Genomic DNA, 27,908 nt, shown 5'->3' on the forward strand with positions numbered 1-27,908 from the left:
GGTGCTCTGAACCCTAAAATTCTCGAGATTGCTCGCAATCTTAGTCTTATCTCTGATCATTGCTCAAATAATTGTCTTGACCTTGACAATGTGATGACTGCCGACTGTAAGTGTCTGTAAGTATTACAAAACCTCTGATTTTCAAAAACTTGTTTGTGAAAACGGACTTTCCTTTTCTTATTTTCACCTGAATATTGCTTTCTTAGCTCTACATTTTGATGACTTAACTACACTTCTTTCTAAACTTTAACTACAATTTTGACGTAATGGCTATTACAGAGACCCGTCTTTTGAAAGGCAAAAAACCTTCGTTTAACTTCAATCTTGAGAACTTTCATGTACCAATTCATACTCCTACGGAGGCTTCTGTTGGTGGCACTATGTTATACATCTCAAAAAATCTAGACTATGAACCTCGCAAAGATCTTGATTCTATGCTTGATGATTCTATGGTGCAAAGGCCACGCCGAAGGCGTAAAGATGATATTGAATTCGTACGCCATAGGCAAAAATATTTTAACGATGGAAAAATTAGAGTGCTGCAGGTGCGATTTTTTCAGCAGGGGGGTTTAGGAGGCGCTCTTAGCCCCCATAACGGGTCCGGGGCAGAGCCCTGGTGGGGGTTCAGAGGGCGAAGCCCCCGAAAACCCTGGGATGTTAAGCATTTTCATGCCTGAAAGTTGGTTTAGAATCGACTTTTTTTCCAGGTTTGATGATTGAAAAAGCTTGAAAGATATCTCATATTTGATGAATACTGTTCGGAAGAAAGCTAAGCGAACGGTAAACCGTGATCTCACACGGGCGGACGGGTGGTTTTTAAGGCGGGCGGTGTTATTCTTCTCTGCTTCGTCATCCACGTTTGACTTTTTGCTTGAAGTTGAAAGAGAAAAAACCCGCGTATACTGCCAATGAAAATGTGCTACTGTTCGGAAAAATAAACATTGTGCATTAAGGCCGGTCTCCACTTGCGCGCGCTGCGATTGCAAATTTGGCTTCAATCATTTTTGCCTGGAGAAAAGTTACGTCATAATAACGCAACGCGGCGCACGCTTGGAAAAAAAGTTGAATGTTACGTCATATCGCACCAATGGAGTTGCTTCATTTTTCTTTTGACCAATAGTGTGGAAGCTTTGCTCGAAGAAGAGCAATCACAGCACGCGCAAGTGGAGACTGGCCTTTAGACTTAAGATTTATAATCGGATGAATTTCAGGTGAACAACGGATTACTGAGAGGAATGAATCGAAATTGCCCTAACACCATCGTTGGATCAATCTATAATCACCCACTTCTCTCTCTTGATGAATTCAACAAACTCATAGAATCATTTTTAAATAGAATTAACTAAGAAAATAAACAAATTATTCTTCTTGGTGATTTCAACATTTATCTTCTCAATGCTCCTTCCGACTCTAAAGCTGGCAGCAAACCGTCAAACATTGTTCTTCAAACATCGTGACGTTTCATGTTTGAAATCGATATTTGACAGTTTGCGGAGTCAAAAATCGTATCTTTTCAACAAAAAGATCAAAAAATATGTTTGAAACAATGTTTGAACAAGTTCATAATTCTTTCAAACATTCAACTCGGGGTTTCCCTAGAAGGAAGACATTGCATTGCTAATCGAACATTGAATATGATTTCGAACGCGTGATTTGAAAAATAAACAAAAGAAAGAAGCCGTTGTAATGCAACAAAATAAATGTTTGAGACAATGTTGGAAAATGCCGCGCAAACCATTCAACAAGAAAGTTCAAATGTTTGAAGAACAATGTTTGACGGTTTGCTCTCAGCTTAACATATTATCTTACCTGAACAACTTTCTTATACCTAATATTTTCTTTCCTACTCGTATTTCTGACCACTCTATGACACTTATTGATAATATCTTTTCCTCAATTTCTGAAAAACACAGTTTTTCAGGTAATCTGCTTTATTCCATCTCTGATCATCTTCCCCAATTTCACCTTATCTGTGGTTCTTCTAACAAACCAAAGCCTGGTAAATCTTCTAGGAAAGATTGGAAAAATTTTTTTTTAATTTTTTTAAAATAATTTTATTCTAGACTTTCTTGGCACTGATTGGGCAAATAAATTATATCACATAACAGATAATGATCAAGCTTTCAAAACATTCTATGATCTAATTCAAAACCTAATTGATCAACATGTTCCAACTGTAATTGTGACAAAACGCCAACAAAAAACCAAAGCTAAACCATGGATCACCCCTGGGATTATCAAATCAATTTCTCAACGTCAATATTACTCAAGAAAATATATCAAAACCAAAGACCCAATTATGAAAACTTTTTATTATCAACGATACAAAACTTACAAAAACCTCATAGTTACTCTTACACGTAAGAGCAAAAATAATCATTATTCCAGGTTTTTCTCTGTCCATGCTACTAATATTTTGAAAGTCTGGGAAGGTATCAGAGAGATCATTGGCTTAAATTCTAAATCATCCCCCTCGTCTATTCGTGTTAATGATCATCTTACCTCAGATCCAAAAGTTGTTGCCAATGGCTTCAATGACTTTTTTACATCCATTGCAGAGACTGTTCGCTCCAAAATTGGTCCAACCAACCATCACTTTTCCCATTATCTTAAGAACCACATCAGAAATTCTATTTTTCTTGATTGTGTCAACCCAGCTGAAGTTTTATTAATTATTAAATCCCTTCCCCTAAATAAATCATCTGGTCCCAATAGCATCCCCCAAAAAATCCTTCGCCTTTTAAAATTTGACCTTTCTGGACCGCTATCTTTTCTTTTTAATCTTTCTTTTGAATGTGGTTTTTTTCCCCCCACATGCTTAAACTTTGCAAAGTAATTCCTGTTTTCAAAAACAAAGACTCCCCTCTTGAGATCTCTAATTACCGCCCAATTTCTTTACTTTGCAACATCGAAAAAATTCTTGAAAAACTTATGTACTCTCGTATCATTACTTTTCTAGATTCTCATCGCGTATTTTTTGAACGTCAATTTGGTTTTCTTAGATCTCACTCAACAATCCACACTTTGCTTAACATTGTTGAACGTATTTGTAAATCTCTTGATAGAAGTGACTTTGCATGTGGTGTGTTTGTTGATTTGCAAAAGGCTTTTGACACTGTCGATCACTCTAATTCTGATTTCAAAATTAAATCATTATGGAATCAGAGGCAAAGCTAATGAATGGTTTAGATCGTATCCATCCAATAGATCTCAGTTTGTTTCCATCTCCTCCACTGAGTCTTCTATTAAAATAATTCCTCATGGAGTTCCACAAGGCTCTGTTCTTGGACCCCTTTTATTTTTAATTTATATAAACGATCTTCGCAATATGCCATCTTTTCAAGTGAAACTTTTCATTTTGCTGATGATACCCACCTCTTACTAGGGGTAGGGGGTAAAAGTCGGTATCTTCAGATCTTCTTCGCCTGGTGTTTTTTCTGTTCCATATAATGATAGAAGACATTTAAAATTTTTTTTTTTAATTTTATGCATTTTTGACGAATTCCAGCCCAAAAAACTGCCCGGGGGGGCTTTTTTACCAAAAAATCAGCTTTTTTGAGGTTTATTCTTCATATCTCTTCCAAAACTTGCTCAAATTCAAGATTTAGTGTTTTTTTATGAAAATGTAACCTATTGTGATGCACTCTGAGCAATTTTTAAGGTCAGAAGTCCAAAATTGGCCGAACCCCCCAGGGGGTACTGATTCGCACTACAGGCAAAAATTGGAAAAAATGGTATTTTCTGGCCTTTTCAGGCCTGTAAACATGTCAAAACTATTGCAAATCTTATTTTTTTCACTTGCTGTACTAAATTTTATGAAGAAACAACAAAATAATCATATTGGATTGAAAATTGTGCCCGTTGGAGCCCTAAACGAGCTGTTTTAAGCCGATTTTGGGTAGCAAAATGCTTTTTAAGGCCAATTTTGCAAGTTCATAAACTTTAAAACTAATTGATTCACACGTCTGAAATTTTCAGGGATGGAAGTCTTCAGTAAAGTCTTTAGGCAAAATAAATTTCAAGATTTTCACTTTTTTCAAAAAATCATAATGAGGTCTTCAAAAATCGCTTTTTAGCAAAAAAAATCAGATTTATCAAAATATAGCATTTTTTAAGGCAAGCTTCTACAAACTGAGTTTAAATGCTGATTGAAATTTTTTTTGCAGTGATAGTACTCTGGAGGTACTCCAGGGAAATCAAAATCATTTGGGTCTGGGATGCGTCTATGTCCCTCATTATGGAAATAAAATCCCTGGCTAAGAGCCATTTTTCAGGCAAAAATCCAAATTTGGACTGAAAAAATCTCTAAAATGGCAATAGACATGAACCTAAAATCTTTTTGCAGTGATAGTCTTCTGGAAATACTCCAGGAAAATCAAAATCATTTGGGTTTAAGATTTGGGTATATCTGCCATTATGGAATTGAAATCTGAGCTAAAACTGGCTAAATTGCAACATTTCAAGCAAAAATCCCATTTTGACTTAATAAATGCTCTAATATGGCAATAGACATGAACCTAAAATCTTTTTGCAGTGATAGTCTTTTGGAAATACTCCAGGGAAATTATTTCCAGTATTTCCAGTATTTTCAGTCCAAATTTGGATTTTTGCCTGAAAAATGGCTCTTAGCAGGGATTTTATTTCCATAATGAGGGACATAGACGCATCCCAGACCCAAATGATTTTGATTTCCCTGGAGTACCTCCAGAGTACTATCACTGCAAAAAAAATTTCAATCAGCATTTAAACTCAGTTTGTAGAAGCTTGCCTTAAAAAAATGTATATTTTGATAAATCTGATTTTTTTTGCTAAAAAGCGATTTTTGAAGACGCCATTATGATTTTTTGAAAAAAGTGAAAATCTTGAAATTCATTTTGCTTAAAGACTTTTCTGAAGACTTCCATCTCTGAAAATTTCAGACGTGTGAATCAATTAGTTTAAAGTTTATGAATTTGCAAAATTGGCCTTAAAAAGCATTTTGCTACCCAAAATCGGCTTAAAACAGCTCGTTAGGGCTCCAACGGGCACAGTTTTCAATCCAATATGATTATTTTGTTGTTTCTTCATAAAATTTAGTACAGCAAGTGAAAAAAATAAGATTTGCAATAGTTTTGACATATTTACAGGCCTGAAAAGGCCAGAAAATGCCATTTTTCCAATTTTGCCTGTAGTGCGAATCAGTACCCCCAGGGGGGTTCGGCAATTTGGACTTCTGACCTTAAAATTGCGCAGAGGCATCACAATAGGTTAAAACTTTCATAAAAAACACTAAATCTTGAATTTGAGCAAGTTTTGGAAGAGATATGAAGAATAAACCTCAAAAAAGCTGATTTTTTGGTAAAAAAGCCCCCCCGGGCAGTTTTTTGGGCTGGAATTCGTCAAAAATGCATAAAATTAAAAAAAAAAATTTTTAAATGTCTTCTATCATTATATGGAACAGAAAAAACACCAGGCGAAGAAGATCTGAAGATACCCCCCAAAAAAGTTACTCTACCCCCTACCCCTACTCTTACATTTTAACCCTGATCTGCTTTCATTATGCAACAGAGTCAATCGTGACTTGAGATCCCTCCAAACATGGTTGAAAGCGAATAAAATTTCCCTTAATGCAGGGAAAACAGAATTTTTAATCTTTAGACATTGTCGCAAACCTCTTCCTTTCATCCCTTTTCTTAAAATCGGAGGTAAGAAAATCTTTCAAAGCTCCCATATCAAATATCTTGGTATTTTGATTGATTCGCATCTCAATTGGAAAGCTCACACAGCTTTTTTGTCAGCCAAACTTGCTCGAGCAAATGGTATCTTATCTAAGCTCAGGCACTACGTTCCAACAAAAACTCTAGTTAACATCTACTTCGCTCTATTTCACTCTCATCTCCAATAGGGTTGTCAGCTCTGGGACCTCACTGAAAACACCACATCTAAACCTATATTTATTCTTCAAAAGAAAGCCTTACGTCTCATGACTTTTAATTCCTTTCAATGTCCTTCTTCTCCACTCTTTTCTGATCTTAAAATTCTTAAAATCTTTGATCTAATCAAATCTCTTAATATTTCATTTGTTCACAAATTCCTGAACAATAGATTACCCCAAGATCTTCTTAATTTTTTTGAATTTGTTCAGCTTGAAGCTGAAGGTGACGATAATCAAAGTACCAGAGGAGCAAGATTGAAGCTCCTTTTTGTTCCTTCCTACAATACCATTACTTTTGGTAACAAATCTTTTTCTAAAATCTGCATAATACAATGGAATAGTATTCAGCGATCTTATCCAAATATTACTCTGAGCTCATCTGATTCTAGCTTTGTCAAATCTCTTGCCTTTACTCACTGTCTTGGGGAATACTGAGCACACTCCCTACCCACAGCTTATCTTTAATCCGTAAATAAATAAAAATTTTCAAATAAATCTACTGAAATAATTTATGTATTTTACAATTGTTACTTGCACTTAAGGTGGCCGCATCTTTATGATTAGTCCAGGCTATAAGCGGTCTCCTTCCTTTTTTATTTTGTGGATACCGTCTCATGTATTCTAAGTGTTCAAATGGTAAATAAATAGTTACTTACTTACTAAATGTTGGGTATGCCAAAATCCTGGGAACTGGCACAAATGTTTACAATGTAATAATGTCCACGCTTTTTGTGATACTACAGATTTAGAGAAGGAAAGGGATACAATCCATCCAATGTTTGTTTTTGAAACCCCCTAATGAGTCAACTTTTCAGGGCCAGGGATTTAAAAAATCAAAAATCACCTTCTGAAAACCTTGGGGTTAGAAAACTTTTTTGGGCCTGAAAAGAAGTAGGAATTGCTAAAAAAATACAAAATTAGAAATAAAGCAAAACTTTCAACTTTTTTTGCTTTCTTCGCTTCAGTGTCACCATTTTAGAAATGAGCGATCGAAGAAAAAAACACTGTTATGCAGCAATGAATACCGCCTTTAGCCACAAATCACGCGTACCGTGAGATTGGGTAACTTGCATCAGTGGAGGCTAACATGCATAGCTCTCAAATGAAAGACCTGGCTGGTCATTAAAATACAACTATGCAGCTCCCCTCGCAGCTTTACTCTCCCATTTTTGTTTTGATTCGGCTAGTTCGAAACACGTGTCTCGGGTCACGGGTCCGGGTCACGGGGCACGGGTGACAGGGCAGCTCAGATCAAAGTAATTCAAACAGAAAATGTTTTAAAAACACTAAAAATTATCGAAAAAATCAATTTTAAGGTATTTTGTCCACGTATGACTATTTAAAACGCTAAAACCTAACCACGTGCTTTCCACGTGCTTTCGAAGTTTGCGTCGTGTATAATGCAGACCAGAAAACACCTCAACATATCACATACATAAAATAAGCTTATATTATTAGGGTAGGGCGTCAACAGTCATTTTTGGGGCAAAGTCAGAAAATTCAAGATGTAGTGTTTTTTTATGAAAATTTAACCTATTGTGAGGCATTCTGCGCAATTTTTAAGGTCAGAAGTTCAAAATTGGCCGAACCCCCCTGGGGGTACTGATTCGCACTACAGGCAAAAATTGGAAAAAATGGCATTTTCTGGCCTTTTCAGGCCTGTAAATATGTCAAAACTATTGCAAATCTTATTTTTTTCACTTGCTGTACTAAATTTTATGAATAAACAACAAAATAATCATATTGGATTGAAAATTGTGCCCATTAGAGCCCTAAAAGAGCCGTTTTAAGCCAATTTTGGGTAGCAAAATGCTTTTTAAGGCCAATTTTGCAAGCTCGTAAAACTTTAAACTGATCGATTCACATGCCTGAAATTTTCAGAGATGGAAGTCTTCAATAAAGTCTTAAGCAAAATGAATTTCAAGTGTTTCACTGTTTTTAAAAAAATCATAATGGCGTTTTCAAAAATTGCTTTTTAGCAAAAAAAAATCATATTCTCAAAAATAGCATTTTTTAAGGCAAGCTTCTACAAACTGAGTTTAAATGCTGACTGAAATTTTTTTTGCAGTGATAGTATACTGGAGATACTCCAGGGAAATCAAAATCATTTGGGTCTGGGATGGGTCTATGTCCGCCATTATGGAAATAAAATCCCTGCTAAGAGCTATTTTTCAGGCCAAAAACCCAAATTTGGACTGAAAAAATCTCTAAAATTTCAATAGACATGGGTCCAAATTTTCTTGCAGTGATAGTATTCTGGAAATACTACAGGAAAATCAAAGTCATCTGGGCTTGGGATTTGGGTATATCCACCATTTTGGAATTGAAATTCCTGCTAAAACGCAATATTTCAATCAAAAATCCAATTTTTGACTCAAAAAATCTTAAAAATGGCAATAGACATGAACCTAAAATCTTTTTGCAGTGATCGCCTTCTGGAAATACTCCAGGGAAATCAAAATTGTTTGGGTTTAGGATTTGGGTATATCCGCCATTATGGAATTGAAATATGTGTTAAAACTGGCTAAAATACAACGTTTCAAGCAAAAGCCCCGTTTTTGAATAAAAATTGCTCTAAAATGACAATAGACATGGACCCAATTTTTTTTGCAGTGATAGTCTTCTGGAAATACTCCAGGGAAATCAAAATTGTTTGGGTCTAGGATTTGGGTATATCCGCCATTATGGAATTGAAATATGTGTTAAAACTGGCTAAATTGCAACATTTCAAGCAAAAATCCCATATTGACTTAGAAACTGCTCTAATATGGCATGAACCTAAAATCTTTTTGCAGTGATAGTGTTCTGTAAATACTCTAGGGGTAAAAACTATTCAGGTATAACATGCTTCTGGGACCGCAATTTTTAAACTGAAGCCAGTTTTAAAATGTATATAATATTTCAAGCTAAAATTCAATCTTTTTTTGACGAAACAAGTCTTGAAAATGGAAATGTAAGTGGGCTATAAAGAATTGTTGAGTGAAATGGAATTTTTTAAATAATATATTTCAACTTCTAGTATTTCTAAATTAAAGGATTGTAAATTCACATTCTTTGCTTAATATAATATACAAAATATTTAGTCAATTATGATGTATCGGATGGAAATATGTAGCATTTTAACAGAGATTTCATTTCCATAAGGGTGGATGTAAACAAATCTCAGACTGAAATGATTTTGTTTTTCCAGGAATATTCACAGAATACTATCACTTCAAAAAAATTTGGGTCCATGTCTATTGTCATTTTAGAGCAATTTTTATTCAAAAACGGGGCTTTTGCTTGAAACGTTGTATTTAGCCAGTTTTAACACATATTTCAATTCCATAATGGCGGATATACCCAAATCCTAAACCCAAACAATTTTGATTTCCCTGGAGTATTTCCAGAAGGCTATCACTGCAAAAAGATTTTAGGTTCATGTCTATTGCCATTTTAAAGATTTTCTGAGTCAAAAATTGGATTTTTGATTGAAATATTGCGTTTTAGCAGGAATTTCAATTCCAAAATGGTGGATATACCCAAATCCCAAGCCCAGATGACTTTGATTTTCCTGTAGTATTTCCAGAATACTATCACTGCAAGAAAATTTGGACCCATGTCTATTGAAATTTTAGAGATTTTTTCAGTCCAAATTTGGGTTTTTGGCCTGAAAAATGGCTCTTAGCAGGGATTTTATTTCCATAATGGCGGACATAGACCCATCCCAGACCCAAATGATTTTGATTTCCCTGGAGTATCTCCAGTATACTATCACTGCAAAAAAAATTTCAGTCAGCATTTAAACTCAGTTTGTAGAAGCTTGCCTTAAAAAATGCCATTTTTTGAGAAATATGATTTTTTTTTGCTAAAAAGCAATTTTTGAAAACGCCATTATGATTTTTTAAAAACAGTGAAACACTTGAAATTCATTTTGCTTAAAGACTTTATTGAAGACTTCCATCTCTGAAAATTTCAGGCATGTGAATCGATCAGTTTAAAGTTTACGAGCTTGCAAAATTGGCCTTAAAAAGCATTTTGCTACCCAAAATTGGCTTAAAACGGCTCTTTTAGGGCTCTAATGGGCACAATTTTCAATCCAATATGATTATTTTGTTGTTTATTCATAAAATTTAGTACAGCAAGTGAAAAAAATAAGATTTGCAATAGTTTTGACATATTTACAGGCCTGAAGAGGCCAGAAAATGCCATTTTTTCCAATTTTTGCCTGTAGTGCGAATCAGTACCCCCAGGGGGGTTCGGCCAATTTTGAACTTCTGACCTTAAAAATTGCGCAGAATGCCTCACAATAGGTTAAATTTTCATAAAAAAACACTACATCTTGAATTTTCTGACTTTGACATTTGACGCCCCACCCTAATATTATCAATAATACACTTTTAGTGTTATATGCATGTTATATGTTATACGTAAGTAATATACATATTACAATTCCCATCGCCTGAAAAGCAAGCTTTCTCAAGAATATGATAGTACGGCTATTGTTAAATCATATCTCATTATATCCCCTCCATCACCTTGAGTATGAATATAATTTTAATGGATAATAACGTAGAAATGATGTTATTTTATAAATGTGTCAATATTTTCCACCTAGACCTACCATTATGAACTTTTTAAACAAAAATGACGTAATTATACTCATATCTCTAAAACCACTATCTTGCAGCATTTAATCGTTTTAAAACATGTCAATCTATATCCAGTCACATGATTAGCATCCTATTGAGTATGAAAAAACATTTTGCTGTAAATTGGTTCAGAGGCTTTATATTTCATGATTTTGGCAATATTTTTGTCATTCAATATCATTATCATTTTGTCAAAATTTATGGGTGACATATCATTTAAAAAATTTTCATGATAATACTATTCGTATATAATTGTTTCAGACATACTATACTAGTAGTATTAGTACTATTATATGTGTATATAGTCCGTGTTATGAATTATACGTCATGATATCGTTATATTTTTTCCGGTTTGTAAATTGTATGCCCCGTACCCCGTGCCCTGTGACCCGTACCCCGTGCCCTGTAACCCGTAACCCGTGACCCGTGACCCGTGTTTTGAACTAGTCGGTTTTGATTTAACTTTGTATTTTAATGACCAGCCAGGTCTTTCATTTGAGGGCTATCCATGTTAGTCTCCACTGATGCAAGTTACCCAATCTCACAGTATTAGCCTCAATAAATATTTTAAGTGTACTGGACATGGTCCATGTGGTACTATTACATCTCTGTCTAACACGTATCTGATGTATTGAATACAGATGCACGCAATTGGTCGGAGCAAAGAGAAAAAACAAGAATGTGAGTTTATGCTTGTGGAAACATATTTTTAGTAGCATTTCTATATTTTTTCGAAGAGTTCTACAAATTTCTGAGTTTTCTCAAAAATACGGTCTAAGGTATGCGGGTGGAACTCCAGACAAAGAGCTTAAATGCGGGACTATCCCGCTCAATGCGGGACGGTTGGCAACTATGAGGTCTGGAGCTCAAGAGTCAGAGTATAAAGGCCGAAGGCCTTCTTAGGGCCATCCGTACCCTGAGACCTAACTTGGGATCCCGTAGGGATCTTTGTAGTGGCATTGGTAGCGTTTGGAGCTTTCTTAATTTACAGGTCTGTAAATTACACACTATAAGTATTTGTGAATGACGGCTTTCTGCCGTGTCTCGTTGGCGCAAGCGGTTAGGCATTGGGCTTCACCAGTACAGGCAAATTTCAGAAAAATACTTGGAATCAGTTAGAAACACGAGAGAAAGTCAGAAAATCAGGATAGAAAATAAAAGTAGAAAATAGGGGAGAAATATAAGACAGGATGCATCCTGGTGGATGATATTGTTTGCCAACCAATTGAGCTAGGCATTTCCAATGGGTTTTTGGGAAAAGAGAGCCTAGAGCCTCCTTAGAAGAATTTTCGATATTGAGTTGATGGGAAAATTACAAAATCCCTGTCTAATTTTTTCCTTTTTTTATCATTAAAATCAATCATCTTCCTCGTTATTGGCTGCGTGTTTCGTCATTTTTGCGTGACTTTGAGAGCGTAATTCTATAATGATGCAGGACAAACGCAGGATGCGACCGTTCAGCTGGACAAAAGGTTGATTTGGGTACATGTTCCCCAGGATGCAGGACACTTCCCCGGTAACTATGTTGTCTGGAATTCCCCAAAACACCTAAAGTTTGGAAATGCAGTCAAATACATACATTTCTTCCAGACTCAAGATGTTGAAAATTTTCAGTTGCGTATTAAGGAATTTTTCTGAGAGTAGGTAAAAAAATTGAAGCCGGTTGGTTCTAGTCTAGTTCTTGGAGAGGTTTGATATTGCTTTTAAATCTTGTGTTTATCATTTTTCATTTCATCATTCATTATTATTATCCAGGGATTTTTCTAGGACTTTAACCTGGGGCTGTTATCAAAAACTTAGATTGATAGTTTCTGATATGCCTGAAAGGGGATTTTCTTAGCAAAGTTGTATATTATTTTTTGTTTGTAAACAACAAACAAGTTTAATTTTGCTAGAAAATTTCTTTTAGAGATATTTTGAATTGAGTTTCAAAAACTCGAACTTAGATTGAGTATTTTGGCCGGTATACAAAAAAAAAGATAAGAAAAATCCCTGTCGTTATCTTAGTTATTTTATACTTTGAAAGTAATTTGACCTCCTCAAGTTTGTGTAACCTGAAACAAGAGGTTTTTAACCGTGAGTAGGCAAGTAACAATAAATCTAAGAATAATATGACCAAGTGATATCTTTTATCTCATGTATTGTTTCTATTTAGTTAATTGACCCTGACTCTAAAGATAAGAAAAATATGAAATATATTAATTATGATAACAGTTATATAAATTTGATATTTGAATATTTGACTAATAGACTTGACGTTGAAAGGGCTTATTCTCTTTATCAGGGGAATGAAACACTTCCTTCCTTGTCTCTCATTAAAATACCTGAACATGACCCTATCATCTGCTTCATAATCAGTTGCAATATTTGGAACTAAGCCTTCTAGAATGCTCCAAGTACTTTGATACTTTTTTATACTTTTTTAAGTTACATTTTTGCTTCATGCGTTCAAAGAGTTTCAATTTTCTGTTTCTGGTGTGATTATGATGAGAGATCACTTTAAAGTCTAATATTCTAAAGAGCAATTAAGGAGAATGATTGTTCAAAGTGTCATACACAAGTCTCATGTTACAAATAAATATAGAATTTGGTAAGGTGGGGATTTTCAATTTTGAAAAGAATGGACTAAATTCAGCATTAAATCTCATTATGCGAAAATATTTCTTTTGCAGTTTGCCTATTCTAGAATTCTGTGTAATGGTTTGACCCTATACTATAATAATAATGTTTTACAGATTTCCAGGCCACCGTGCAAGCACATGGGCCTCTATAAATCGCTCATACATTGGGTTGGTTTATTACAAAGGTTAACTTCAAACAGATATGCAACAATAGTGACAATTTCAATCATACTCAAACATTTTCTCTTTCCAAGCTAGACCGAGGTTTTCTTTAAACTCTTGTATTGTAGATGATTTAACTACTTTTTCAGGTAGGCTATTCCACTGTTGAATGCCCCGATAGTAAAGGGAGTTTACTATAGATGCATAGGATAAATGTGAGTTAAATAAAGCATAATAAACAGTTTGTAAGGCTAACAGAGTAAAATTTCTGAGTTTAGCGTAGGATCCCATCAGCTGTGCTTAATTTTGATGACAGTTTTTGTGGTGTTTAGAGAGATCTTATTTGCTCAAAGCCATGTTGTGGCTTAACTTAGTCTGAATTTACCTAAAGCTCTGGTAATTTATTTTCCTCAAGATAGTTAACAAGCCTGAATTTGATCAATTTAATTCAAAGATTTTAAGTCTATATTTGAGAAAAGCAATATTGGCCATTAGTTTTTTGCATCAATGAGACAAGCCTTTATTTTTGTAAATTAGCATATCTTTACCTAGCTTTAAAAGAGAAAGAAATTTTCCAGTTTGTATTGGAATATTGAAGATCAGAAATCTCATTTTGAACCGTTTTAAGGCTTATGTTTATGTCTATGTGTTTATGTTTCTTTTCTTTAAAGTTGATGCAAAGTAGTACATATTGGGTATATACATATTATAGGTTTCTATACTAAAAGGGTCATCAGCTTTTAGGATCAGTGGTTTGATAATTTTTACTATCTTGTTTGACTGTATTGGTTGAAAAAATAATGAGTTAATGGGAGAGTCCCTCTCATCATATCAGCAAAGTTTTCATCATTTTTGTTGGTTGGTATAGGTAGATTGGTGAATTTTGCCTACCATTGTTGCGATGTTTGTTAAGTTCCTTGCTGGCTAGTTTTTAGGTCTGACGTGGTGATAATTCCATTGATATTCAGAAAAATAGATATATTGATGCTCAACTCATTGATCCCTTTCTAAATATTCTTACTATTTTTGATATTGGAATCAAAGTATTTTTTAAAGTGTAAATTTTGAAGTTTTTGGAAGACTCTAGAAGACTAAAAATTTTGATAAATGGTCTGAAATTCCCACTAAGAGATTACCACTGCTAGGTTTGAATTTTGTTGGTGAGAATAAGATACAATAATAGTACGGATAAATTTGTTTCTCGGGAGAAAAATACTAGGTAAAGAGAATTTGATTGCAGAGCATTTGATTGCTGAGCATTGATAAAGTTTTCAGTTAAATTAGAAGTCTCACACAAAATGTTGATGTGGAAGTCGTCAAGAAGAACAGCACGCTTACCCTCCTTATTTATCTTTTGTAAGAATGGACAAAGATAGTCTTCTGTAAGGATATCAGTATTAATTCATGGTTTCGGCCCCCTTAAAATAGGGACAAGTTGGAGTTTTTACAAGCACTTATGTGATTTGGTTGGTTGTTAAGTTAATTTCATTACTTTTTCTAAAGAACGCGTCATCTCTATTACTTCAAAATGACCAATTAGTGAAGTATCTTATAAAAACTCCAGCTCATCCCTTAAAATAAGGGGGAACTTGAATTTTGGGCAAAATTTTAAGGGGAAAACTTTTGAAATTTTCAGAAATGAGGGGGGATTTGTGTTTAAGGGAAACAAATAAAAAGTAATTTTGAATTTAAGGGGGAGGGGTAATTCATGTGAATCTCTTTTCATACTCTTGCAAAGTTTTTTTTTACTAAAATATACTTAACATAATGTTCCCTTCAGGAAGCCTCTCTCAGTTAGATTATGTGATTGTAAGAAACAAATGGAGGAACAGTGTTCGCAATGCTCAGTCCTATTCTTCTTTTTCTTCTGTTGGTTCTGACCACAGAATTGTTTCCTGTCGCATTTCTCTTAGCCTTAGATCATCTAAAAAGTCTAAACCTGACCCAATGAAATCCATCGATTGGCAACAGGTTTATTGTAACCACGACCTCCGAACTACTTACACTATTGAAGTGAAAAATAGATTTGATACATTGGCTCAAGCAGACGACGACATTGAGAAAAGTTACCAAAATCTGATTAAAGCTAATAAAGAAGTTAGTCTTGCTCTTCTACCAAAGAAACAAAAAGTCAAAAAGAAATTTCTCTTTGAAAACAACCTTGTTTCTGATGCACGGAATGCACTTGTAGAGGCCAAACTAAAACATCAGCGACGCCCTACAAGAAGAACATCAAAAATCCTCTCTGATGCTCAAAAAGCTCTGGATGATGCCTACCTTAACGCCGAATCGATGTTTATTCAGGGTAAGATAAACTCAATTTCCAATCTTCATGTAAGCCATCAGCACTCGGCCGCTTGGAAAACGATCAATGATCTAACAGGTCGAAAAGACCACCCCTCTATTCAGCTCAAAGGTGGCTCACCAGATAAAAGAAGAGAAAACTGGCTCAACCACTTTAAAACTTTACTTGGAAACCAACCTATTTTAAATACTAATGCTCTCCCTTTAACTCAAATTTTTGATGAGCTTGACATATCAACTTCTCCTTTTACAATTGATGAACTTTCAAATTGCGTTAAACTTTTTTCAAATAATAAATCTTCAGGCCTTGATGATATTCCAACTCTGCTTTGGAAAGATCCCGTCTTTATGGAAATGCTTCTCGATTTTTGTAATCACACATTTGAGTTTCTAACTCCCCCTTCTGCTTGGTTAACTGGCGGTATCATTCCTGTTCCAAAAAAGGGTGATTTGACCTTAGCATCCAACTACAGAGGCATCACTCTTATGCCTATCGCCGCCAAAATCTTCAACAAACTTCTTTTACAACGTATCGTTCCAGTTCTTGATCCTCTTCTAAGAAAAAACCAAAATGGTTTTCGGAAGGGAAGAAGTACTCTTACACAGATTTTAGCCATCAGGCGTATTTTGGAAGAAATGCGAAAACTTAACAAAGATGCTTTTATTTGCTTTGTTGACTTTAAAAAAGCCTTTGATTCCATATCTCGCGTAAAAATGTTTGAAATTCTTAAATTGTACGGCATTCCAGAGAAACTCATTTCAGCCATCAGGGCACTCTACGTGTCCACCAAAGCAAAGGTCATTACAGCTGACGGAGACACTGATATTTTTGACATTCATGCTGGAGTTCTACAAGGTGACACCTTAGCTCCCTTTCTTTTTATCATTGTTTTAGATTATGTTTTAAGAATTTCTGTTGACTTATCTAATGACAAGGGAATCAAAATTAAAGTTCCCCTGCGCAAGCGTAACCGCGGCCTTTTTCTGACCGATCTTGACTTTGCTGACGATCTTGCCTTAGTTTCTGAGAGTATTCAAAATCTTGAAAGTCTTCTTCACTCACTTGAAACTTCGGCCAGTCAAGTCGGTCTTTATTGCAATGCTGGAAAAACTGAATTTATCAGCTCCTCTGGGATTGTTCTCCCTTTAACTTCCAAGAATGGTGTCAATATCAAACTTGTGAAGGATTTTAAATATCTTGGCTCTCATATTAACAGCTCTGAAAACGATTTTAAAATTAGGAAAGGTCTAGCTTGGAAAGCTTGTAATAAGTTAAACAAGATATGGCACTCTAATTTGTCTAACGCTCTTAAACTTCAAACTTTTAGAAGTCTTGTCGAGCCCATTCTTCTATATGGCTCGGAGACTTGGACCATGACAAAAACCATGCTGAAGAGCCTTGATGGCTGCTATACAAATCTTTTGAAAAGAGTCCAGAATCTTGATTGGCGCAACCACCCAACCCTTCAAGAGATATATCATGGACTCCCAAGAATTTCCTCTGTCCTGACTAGCAGGATGCTCTCTTTCTCAGGTCACTGTTTCCGTGCGAAAAACGAAATGGTGTCTGAGATCTTACTTTGGTGTCCTGCGGGCACTAGGCGCTCGAGAAAGCGCACTTTTCTTGATACTTTGAAACGAGAAACAGGGCTAGAGATTGAGGAACTGGGCACTGCAATGGCTGATCGAGAGCTGTGGAGGGAGGGTTATTGTTTGTTTCCGACCTAGGTCCATTCGGACCTAGGTCGAAGGATGAAGGATGATGATGATGAACATAATGTTTAAGTTGGTAAACTAATGATGAAAATTCGAAAATTTTCTCTCTCTGTCGCCCAGTCAGTTGGTGAAATAATTTTTTGGCCCCTGTTCTAACACACTTAGATATAATAATAAAATCCACAGCTGCAATACCTACAACACTTTTTAATACCAAAAGCTGGCTCACTTTGTAATAAAATATAAATTTAAATGCCATAAAAGCCCTGTAAATTGCTTCACTAACAATTGAAACAGAGAAAATGAAGATTTAGATTCAAAGTCTCAGACTTTAAGATAAACTAAATAAACTGGGTTAAGTTCTAAATACTTAAAAATGCTAAATAATGATCTTACTCAAGACCATGAGCCAATTACATTTATTATAGAGAAGTCATAATCCTGCTCTTTTTACTTTCCATGATACAATTAAAGAAAATGCTTTATATGGCTGAAAGAATAATCAAATGGTTGAAAAAGTCATTTCAAATGACATGAAAAGAAAAATAGACATAATAACGATATGTTTTAAGCTTTCATATTACAAAAGAAAACCCCAAAAGAGATTTGAACGTCTCCCCTAACTGATTTTCCAGGCATGGCAGACAGCCTCACCTACATTTTTAACTGAAACCTTTGCATTTATTGTTTAAACAGTATTGAAATCTTAGAAAAAGCTCAAAGTTTTGTTTTGAATGGAAAATATTATTATATCTAAGAAAAGTTTGAAAATCTTTCATGTATCAAAACACTACCCTCAACATAATCTCAGCAAAATCAGAAACACCATCACACCCCAATTGCTCGACCGACAATACCAACAAATATGATACAAAACAGACAAAACATTATTATTATAAACAGTTATAAAGTGTGTCAGCTTTTCATGTTACATAGTGTGTTGATTTTTATTACAGAGTGTGTCAAGTTGTATTACAAAGGGTGACATTATTACAAAGTGCACCCCCTCTATTTGATTCACATGCTTGGGGCCATGTCTGTAAGAAATTCTATATTCCAATCTAATATTGAAGATAAATCACAATCTCAAAAGCAAAAAATCTAAGGGGTACTTCAGAAAAACAGAAGAACATTTAAGGGGGGGGGGGGTAGGAAATAAGGGTACAGTACTTAAATGGAATTCCAAATTGAGGGGGGAGAAATTGATAAGGGGTAATTTGCTGTTTAAGGGGGGGCTGGAAAACATGAATGAAACCACAGATTGCTCCAACAATAACATAGTCTGTACCTACGACATTAGCTTTGGTTTTTGTTAATAAGGGCGGTGCATAACCTTCAATTTCAATATACCCCAATTTCATGGAATGGGGTATAGTAGTATCTTTTCGTCAAGTTTCTGAAATTCCTATCCTAACACTTTGAACTTATGGCATGTGTACACAAAAAGTCGATAAGTATTCATCAAAATGCTTATTTTGATGATTCCACAACTTAAAATGGGAAAATGAAAAATAAATCATGCAGCACTTGGTCCCACAAAATTGGGAGAAACTTAAAAGTGGTCATGTGAAAACTCAGAGGTCACGAAGGCACATAAAATAGTGAATACTATTTTTGATCAATTCTTTCATCCTACTTGTGTGACAAAAAGATTTAAGATATATAACTTATATATACTAAACAAAGTTTAGGTGTTGGGTGAATTGCAGAAAAATAGTACAATGCCCCGTCCATTTTGACCTTTTTCTTTATCAGTTTTTCATGCTCTTACGAATGAAACAAACAATTTTCAATTTTGACGACTTTTTACTTTGGTTGCCATAGTATAGATGACGCAAGTCTCCATGGCAGCGGGTGGTCACACCCTGCCCCACCTCTTAATTTTGATCTTCTACATTCAAGGAACAATATTCAATCATAAAATCCCTTTGCAAAAGCTGCTGCACACGAGAAGCTTTTACGCGACGTAGTGGCCCCTACTAATCAAATACTTTGCGAAATTTTCGACTCTGAGTCGTCTTGTTCTTTATTCTATTGATTACGGTTCCATATTATTCATTTGTAATTTTTTTATCTCAGGAATATCGGTGCTGGTCAACCAAAATTCACGGAGACGTCCAAAGTTTTAAAATTGATTACAAACAAAGAAAACAGCATGAAAAAATGGAAGCATGGTCACTAAAGAAAAAGTAAAGCCAGGACTTTAAATCTCATCAAGATCTCAGAAAGTTTCATATAAACTAAATGAAGATGACGATGTCCAAAATCTGATTGATAAAATGATTTGATTGAAGTTCATCAGCTGTTTTGTTCTCTATTTTAATCAGTTTGGCTAAATAAACAACAGCTGTACCCCCCACCACACACTTTTCATCTTCACATCAGGTTTCCATTATTATTACTAAGCAATTTTTGAGTCATTCAAGTGTTTCAAGGCATATAAGTATTCATTGGTATTTTTTTTAGATTCCGATTCCAGTCTCCACAAACCAGTATTTACATCAATACCAACGTAAGGAGAGGGATTTTCCTTTCTATCGGAACATTATGGCGTAGACATAAAGGATAATTATTGACTGATGGCATAGCCCTTGGTAATGAAAATATCCAGGTAAGACAATTAATCTCACTGGCAAATGTTTTTATCTTTGCTAACGTGTATCCTTACTATGTCTCTTTTAAAGGTTAAAAGGTTCTGTCTATTTTTCAGAAGATTACTAAACAAGAAAGTGTTTTTGTATCAGTAGACAAAATTATTGAACCATCAGTGGTAGTTTGTATTGACCCTAAAGAATATTTTGTTTCTGGTCCAGCTTGAAAATTGTCGTAACCCGGGCTCATTCTTGCTCTTTGAACTTTCCATTTTTTTTCCAAATTTTCTATTTCAACATTTTCTACGCAAACAAGTGGTCTAAACAATCTTTCCACATTTTCCATTCTGTACTGCTCCAATCCCAATTTCACACTTTTTGGAACTACCCCGGTGGAGGTTCTATAAATTAACCGTTGTAAGTTCGTCCGTTCGTTAGTTACCAGCTTTTCTCGAGATTGGCTCATTAGTTTTTTCTGATTTTTTGCACAAAGATGCATAACTATAAACCCTCGAATGTGACGGAGACCGATTTTTGAAAAAAAATGTTTTTAGGCAAATTTGGGCCAAAAAACGGCTAAAAAACGGGTTTTTTGGACTTTGTGAAAAATTGGATCATTAATTTTTTCTGATTTTTTGTATGAAAGTACCCTAGTACCATCATAGGTAAAAGATGGCTCAAGCAGATTTTTGCAAAAAAAATTTTTTGGCTCAAAAAACGCATGTTTATCTATAAGAATCACTATTAATAAGCATTCATCAATGTTCTTAGTCAAATTACTCAATTATTTTTATGAGATAGATGTATTTTTTGCTCACGAGGGCTTACTTTTGAAGAATATGTGTGTTTAGACATGAAATTTAGGCTGCTTGGCGTGTTTTTGTAGAAAAACTGGCCAAATTCGATATTTTTTTATAAGCACATTATCAATTACTTAGGTATTGGCTTTTCTCGAGATTGCCTGTTTCATTCTTAATTATTAATTATGCGTAACTATAAACCCTCGAATGTGACGGAACCCAATTTTCGAAAAAAAATGTTTTTGGGCAAATCTGGGCCAAAAAACGACTAAAAACGGGTTTTTTGGACTTTAAAAAATTGGATCATTAATTTTTTCTAATTTTTTTGAATGAAAGTAGGTAAAAGATGGCTCAAACAGATTTTTGTAAACAACGAATTTTTCAGCTCAAAAAACGCATCTTTATCTATAAGAATCACTATTAATAAGCATAAATCAATGTTCTTTGCCAAATTACTCAATATTTTGATGAGATCGATTTTTTTTTGCTCACGAAGTCTTGAATATGAAAGAATATGTAAAGAGCATGAAATTTTGGTTTCTAAACGGTTTTTTATAAGAAAAAAACGACTAATTTTAATAAATCGTCACTATTAGTGTTCTGAATGATTGTTTAATGCTCACGTAGATATCAATTATATATGTGTTAAATGTATAATCAGGTAGGTCCATAAAAGTATCACTTGTTTCTTTTCAAATTTTAATTGGAATTAGTACCTTAAGGGAAGAAATTTTGGTGGGAATTTAATTTGGCGGATGGCAAAAAATGTTCTTTAGAGGGAATTTAATTTGGCGGACGGACGAAAAAACTAAATTTGGCGGGAATTTAATTTGGCGTTTGCTGAAAAATTTATCCTTAAAATGGCGTAAGAACAGCAAAAAAAATGCAAAGCCACCTTAAAAGAGATCATATTTTCAAAAAGTTTAATTTGGTGGGAATTTAATTTAGCGGATGGCGGAAAAAAGAAATTTTGGCGGGAACTTAATTTGGCGGATTCTGGCCAATAATCCGCCAAATCCGCCAAATTTTCTTCCTTTAAGGTCTATGAAGGTAGACATAAAAAACGTTTTCACCTTTTTGTAGAAATATTCGATCAAGAATTGGATGTTATTTCGACAACACATGCAATCACGAGAATCTTTTTTGTGAGTATAAAAGGTTTTTTCATTGTATTTTCCAATTCCTACATTATCACCAACTAGATATTCTAAGGATAAGCTGATATAAGATTATTTGATTTTGTTAATACTTTTGATTTCATTTCTAGGACAATTATCTCAGGGTCAAAAGTTGTTTTCGATGAATTTTACTGTATCAAAGAGACGATATCCCAATTAAAACAAACGGATCAATTTACTTGAACACCGTTACAAAGCAGCTTGAAAGAATTATGGTACGAGCGTCCCTTATAATTCATAATAACAGAAACAATTTCTAAATGTAGGTTTGACCTCTAATAATTTCAACAATATCGTCATATTCATCTAAATTGAACTACACAGGGTCTTTTAAGTTGACACACAACGTCGTTTTATTTGGTTGCGAAACTTTTTGAAACAATTTAAGGAAAAAAATTATATATGTTGGGTAGTGGCGTTTTTTTAGAAGATTTTATTCTCACTTATTGAAAATTGTCAAACAATGAAATTAATTTATTCTGATTTTATTTTTTTAGATGAGAAAATTCTTTTTTGTCCAGTTTGTTGTCCACTTTTGTGTCGCCCCTCAAAATTCAGGAAGTGTTTGCTGCAGAATCGGAAGAAGTGAAAGAAAGTACTGTCTAAGGGTAAGGAATTAATTTTACAAAATTTCTTGTGCTGTAAAGGAAACAAATTAATTACAATATTTTGTTCATACTTCTCTCATGAAATCAATCTAGATGAATTCTGCATAACGGGCTAAGATTCATCATATTTGAATGCTTTCAAAGGTCTGAAACGTTTAATTGACTCTAAAATCTTTCGTCTTCGGACAATTGGACGCAATTTTCTGTTAAGGTTGATAGGTGTATGAGAAATTTCACGATCGCAATGAATCTCGCTCATACTTCATATTGATTTAACGATTTGAAAGTCATCAACAGTGAATTTGCTATTACAGAGCAACTAGTTTCCAGACTAGTTTCCGTCCCCCCTAATTTATTGATTCGTTCAATTCTTTTTTGATAATCAATTTTGCTCTTACCCATATATATAGAGATTCAATTGGCGGAAGATAATGTTTCCATTCATCCAACTCTTCTTGAAACTGTCCAGTCACGGAGCTTTGCTCTTCCTATCATTCATCAGCCACGACCCCAAAAACGAGAAAAATCAACATTGAACTGGTACCGGTACGTTTCCATGTATGTCTTATTCATGCATGGTGTCTCTAGGTCTTTACTCTGAGTGTCCTGTTTGACATGACTTATAATGATTGAAATGAATAATCCATCAGATACATCACCCCGGCTTCGATATTACGGGCTGAACTGATCTGTTTAAAACCATATCATCAAATGAACTAAAAGCTGCTCCTAAAAAGATTGGCAGCCTGCACATTTCGATAAAAAGGTGATATCTCTTTGCAATGACGATTTCGAATAAATGAATTTAGAAGTTTGGATAAGGAAGATGAACGAATATGGATATCTACTGGACAGAAAAAAATTATATTCTTCTGAAACTTTAGATTTCTTTGAAATCAAACTGTGTTTAGATTTTTCTACCTTTTTTTGGAACAACAATTAGAACCCTTCAAATGAGACCTTAGTGTAATGTCATAGCTGGAAGATAGCTTAATAATCGATTTGAATTGTCGTCTCGGACGACGCCGGGATGGAACGATCAAATTCGAAAGTTATCGTTTTGTCAGTAATATCTCTTCTCTTATTTCAGCTGTACAGTATATTCACGCAACTCTACTATAACAATTCGAGGCCTATAGAGTCAACAACTACCTCAATGAAATGCGCATGGTGACGATGGTTTGAACATAAACAAATCTTCCAATTCTTTAATTGATCACTCCTTCCTATCCACTACTTAACCAGGTAGGATCATATGTTTCCTTTAAAACTTCCCCTTGGCCAACCCTTAAGATCTACAATGTGATTGGTTCGAAAGAAACTTTTTTTGAGAAAAGGCTCGCGACATGTTGTGGGGTACCATATCTTTGAAGCGAACATAGATTGAGCATAGTTTGCACCCCCTTTTTAAAAAGGGATGCCAAATATTTATAAGGGCCATTTTTTTTTTTTTTTGGGGGGGGGGGGGGGGTACCAAAATTTGCTTCAAAAACTGGGGGATGGGAATATAGAGAGGACAAAATAAGAAAGAGGGGGGGTGGGGTTGGAAATTATGGTCAATTTAATCATGTAAGAACGGACACAGTCTGTTTTAAAGTAAATATCTGTACCACCAAAACAGATAAGTGTATGATGTTGATAAATTAGTTGAATAGTGAAATTTTTGGCTTATTACTGTACAAATTTTGTACTCTTTGGTCACATTGGTTCATTACAGAAGGGGGATGGGTATACATGGGTATGGGTATACAGGGGTATGGATATACAGGGGGATGAAATAAACCCAGGGGTTCATACCCCTCTGCAAACTATGTTGATGCCCAGATCAATGACTTGCAACTGCTTGCAAGCATCTGAAAAGTCTACAGTTGAAGATTTAGAGGCACCCTCTGGGACGAGAGCTTTGTTGAACATGCACTTGTAGTTGAATCATCCTTTAAATTAGGCAAATACCTTCCTCCGCCATTCTCGGTCGTATGACCAGCAAGAGCAAGTGGTCGGCATCAAACTACTTTCGAATATCATCGGAACGATGAAATATTTATGCACCCAGAACTATGGAAGAGGTTTCTGGAAGTTAGTGTTGATTGGTGAAGTCGAGGAGCAAGTTTCCGTTCCTGTTTATAGATTTACTGCACGAAAAGCGAGCAGAGAATTTGGCATTCATATCACCACCACTAAGAAGCGTAGAGTGAGTTGGAAACTCTTCGATAGCTCGAGAAAGTGTACTAAAGAATTTCATTCCGTTAAACTTTCAGTCTTAAAATTGTCGATCTATATTTGACGAAGGTCACATTGGCTTAGATCATCTCAATCCAATTTTCAGATGATCGATCCGTGCAAGTAAAGTTCGAGAGATGCTTTGATATGACACATTAATCCAAGAAGATCGAAGTTTCATTCCCCACCATTGCTTGACGAGACATCGAGTTTTTATGTGTCAATCTTTCAGGAATTTGTTGGGCGAGTCACGTCACCTTCTTGCCCCTCTTCTATGTTGTAAAGTTCCTTATGGAGGATTGATATGATTAACATCTTTGGGTCAACATTAAATTTTGGTGACAAAGACATTACAGCTTTCTTCACTCGGTGATTCGAGTTGATCTTTTCTCAACCATTGCTAATGATTTCCATCTTCTTTGAAGGTTGGCTGGTGAGTTCCTTTGATGATTCAACACTGACACATTGTGGATGACTGATCGATGTTGGAAGAATTGCCGATGAGATCTTTTTCAAACTCTTCCCCAATGCTGATGTTTTCGATCCTCTTGCATTTCCTACACTCACGACATGATCTCTGAACCAGCATTTTTTTTAGCTAGATTTAGGTAGATCTTTATAACTTCCTGAGGAAGAAGAATTTTTATGTTTCTATTTGCGCTATTAGAAATTGCCAAATGAGATTAATGCCCGTCACCCCCTAAACCAGCGATAGAGCAGGCTCTATTTGTAAGTCATAAATTTGAAAGTTCTGGGTTCATTAGGTTCTAGGTTTGAGAGAGAATTTCATGGTCTTTCATACCTCTCTTCAATGGTGTATGTAGATCTTTTTGTTGAGTATTGGAATTTCAACTCTTCCTTGACGTAACTCGAAGTAATGTAAGTTACTGACGTTGACGTTTTGAATTCATTGATATGGTCGACAATGTAGGAGTTAAAAAGTTAGAAAATGAACACAGTCAAAAATAGAAGGGTTCTGTGACATTTTTACTCAATGTCGTGTTAGATACTATCACTGAGGGAAATTTGAGGTTACTTCATTGATATGGTACTTTGAAGATCAGACATAGAAATTTTCCCATTTTTTAGAAGAAATGCGACTTTTTAGGGTTACCTCGTATAAAGAACAATTTAAGAACATCTTAAGGCTTTATGGACTTTAAAATACCCAATCTCTTAAGAAATTACTCAAAAATACTTAAAAAATGGTGAAAATAAAAACATGTTAAGAACATTTTAGGCTTAAAACTCAAAATGTTACGAACACCCGAAAGCTTCTAAAGTTCAAGAGCAGCCGCCGGCTAGGAAACACAAAATAACTGTTCAGAAGCGTTCCCAGGGCTGGAAAAAACCATTTGTTATTTTGACTTTTGGTTCCTGGAAAAGTACATCTGTTATATGAGAAAATTTTAGCTCCTGGAAAAAATATCTGTTCGATAAGGAAATTCGGGCTCCTGGATAAATGCATGTGTTTTATACAAATTGATCCTGGAAAAAAGTAATTTTGTTCTGTTTTTGTTTCCCAAAATGTTCTTACTGGAAAAATATATGTGTTCTTTTTCATGATTACTCCTGGATTTCGCTAACACAACTATAGAGTTCTGCTGGAAAATTTGATGTGTTCTTTTTTCAAACGCTCCTGGATTTTCCGAACAGATATTTTAATAAAATTGGTGCCTGTCCTTTTGATAAAATTCACATCCTCCTAGATTTTCATGTTTGTTCGCTAAGCATATTGTTCCTGGATTTTCTCCCTAAAATCTCTCTCCTGGAAAAATAGTACAGACATTTGACAAATATCCGTTGTTGGCTGCTCTTGAAAGTTTCGGACGTTGTTATAAAAAAGCATGTACACGTTTTTTTATATAAGAACCTCGATTGCTCTTATTTTTCATGATTTCCAGGCTTAAATTTTCTTAATTTCGCCCTTACTTATTTAAATGAATTTAATGAATTTCATTCAGGGAAGACTACTACTGTTACGTTGGCATCGTTCAAGACTTCATCAGAGCTGAACGAACCATCAATTGCAATCTTCTCTTCGCCTCAACAAACGTCATACTTGCTTGACCTATTTGCAGCAACTGGGCATAATGATTCTGGGCATAATAATTATGTTATACCGTTTGGCCTTTAACTACAGTCTATTGTTGAGATGGAAGGGGACCAACCGGAAGTCTACAAAAGAGTTCCTCAAAGGTAACTATTCTTCTAGGAGATCAACTCGAGAATTATCTGGACAGATTTTTTAATCGCGAATAAATCCTTATGAAATTAATGAAAAGCAGATCAAGATCAGTGGCATCACAGAGAATATCTAGAGCGTCTTGCCAAAGACCATCCACATATGCTCGAAATATCAGATGCCGTCGATACATTTCTTTCAACAAAACCATCAGCTGAGGCAACAACGCACAAGGTTTTCTGGTAGGAATAACGGAATTATGGAGATTTTAACAAAATCAAAGTATAATCAACCCATTGTTAATGCAACTCAACTGAACATAGATGAATAACCGACTTTTTCCATAAAGAGTGACTCATCCTTCTGCATAGGCCGCAGTCGCAAAGTATAATGGGTAATCAGGACCACTGCGTGCTAGACGACCTACTATATGTCCAAAGTTTCGAAGGTTTTTGTGTCTAGCCAACCGGAAGTTATTACTAGAGCGCAACCAGTCCCAGGGGGGGACAGTTAGGCAAATTGACTGACGGGTATGTGCGGTGGTTAAGGGTATGTTTTCAAAGAATCAGAAATGCACTGTAAGGGTGGACTTTTGATAAATGCACTGTATGGGTGGAAATTTCAGCAAATCTAGGAATAATTGCAAATTTTTGCTCGAAAATTTTGATTTTTTTGCTCTAAAAGAGTTTAAAATTTGAAGAAATGCACTGTAAGGGTATGAATTTCGCCGATTTTTTTCTGCACTGTAAGGGTGCGATTCTAAAAGCCATTTTTGTCGCCGCACATACCGTCAGTTGATAAAAACACCCCCCCCCCCGGGAACCAGTCCTTATAAGGTGTTAACCGGACTGGCGACCTTATAGCGTTTTAAAGTAGTCTCTATATAAATCTATTACACATTTTAACAGGTATTTGATTACCTAATTTGAGGTATTTTATAAAATGAGGTAAAAAGTTAAAATTTTCGGAGTTGTTAAG

At 35.0% G+C, this 27,908-nt stretch overlaps 1 long non-coding RNA gene across 4 annotated transcripts; it reads left to right on the plus strand.

Moving 5' to 3' along the window:
* Positions 1-27,584, plus strand: LOC136806018 (uncharacterized). Of its 4 annotated transcripts, none has more exons than XR_010846492.1 (9): positions 1-116; positions 19,428-19,537; positions 19,815-19,959; positions 21,823-21,884; positions 22,007-22,132; positions 22,415-22,525; positions 22,936-23,083; positions 23,616-23,770; positions 26,710-27,584. It is a non-coding gene; the product is annotated as an uncharacterized lncRNA (long non-coding RNA). The 4 variants fall into 4 exon arrangements; XR_010846489.1 differs by having other exon boundaries at positions 22,936-23,071; XR_010846490.1 differs by lacking the exon at positions 1-116 and adding an exon at positions 11,046-11,226 and having other exon boundaries at positions 22,936-23,071.
* The last annotated feature ends 324 nt before the right edge of the window (positions 27,585-27,908 follow it).

The sequence above is a fragment of the Clytia hemisphaerica genome, unplaced genomic scaffold, assembly GCF_902728285.1.
Source record: "Clytia hemisphaerica strain Z4C2 unplaced genomic scaffold, Clytia hemisphaerica genome assembly, whole genome shotgun sequence".
NCBI lineage: Eukaryota > Metazoa > Cnidaria > Hydrozoa > Leptothecata > Clytiidae > Clytia > Clytia hemisphaerica.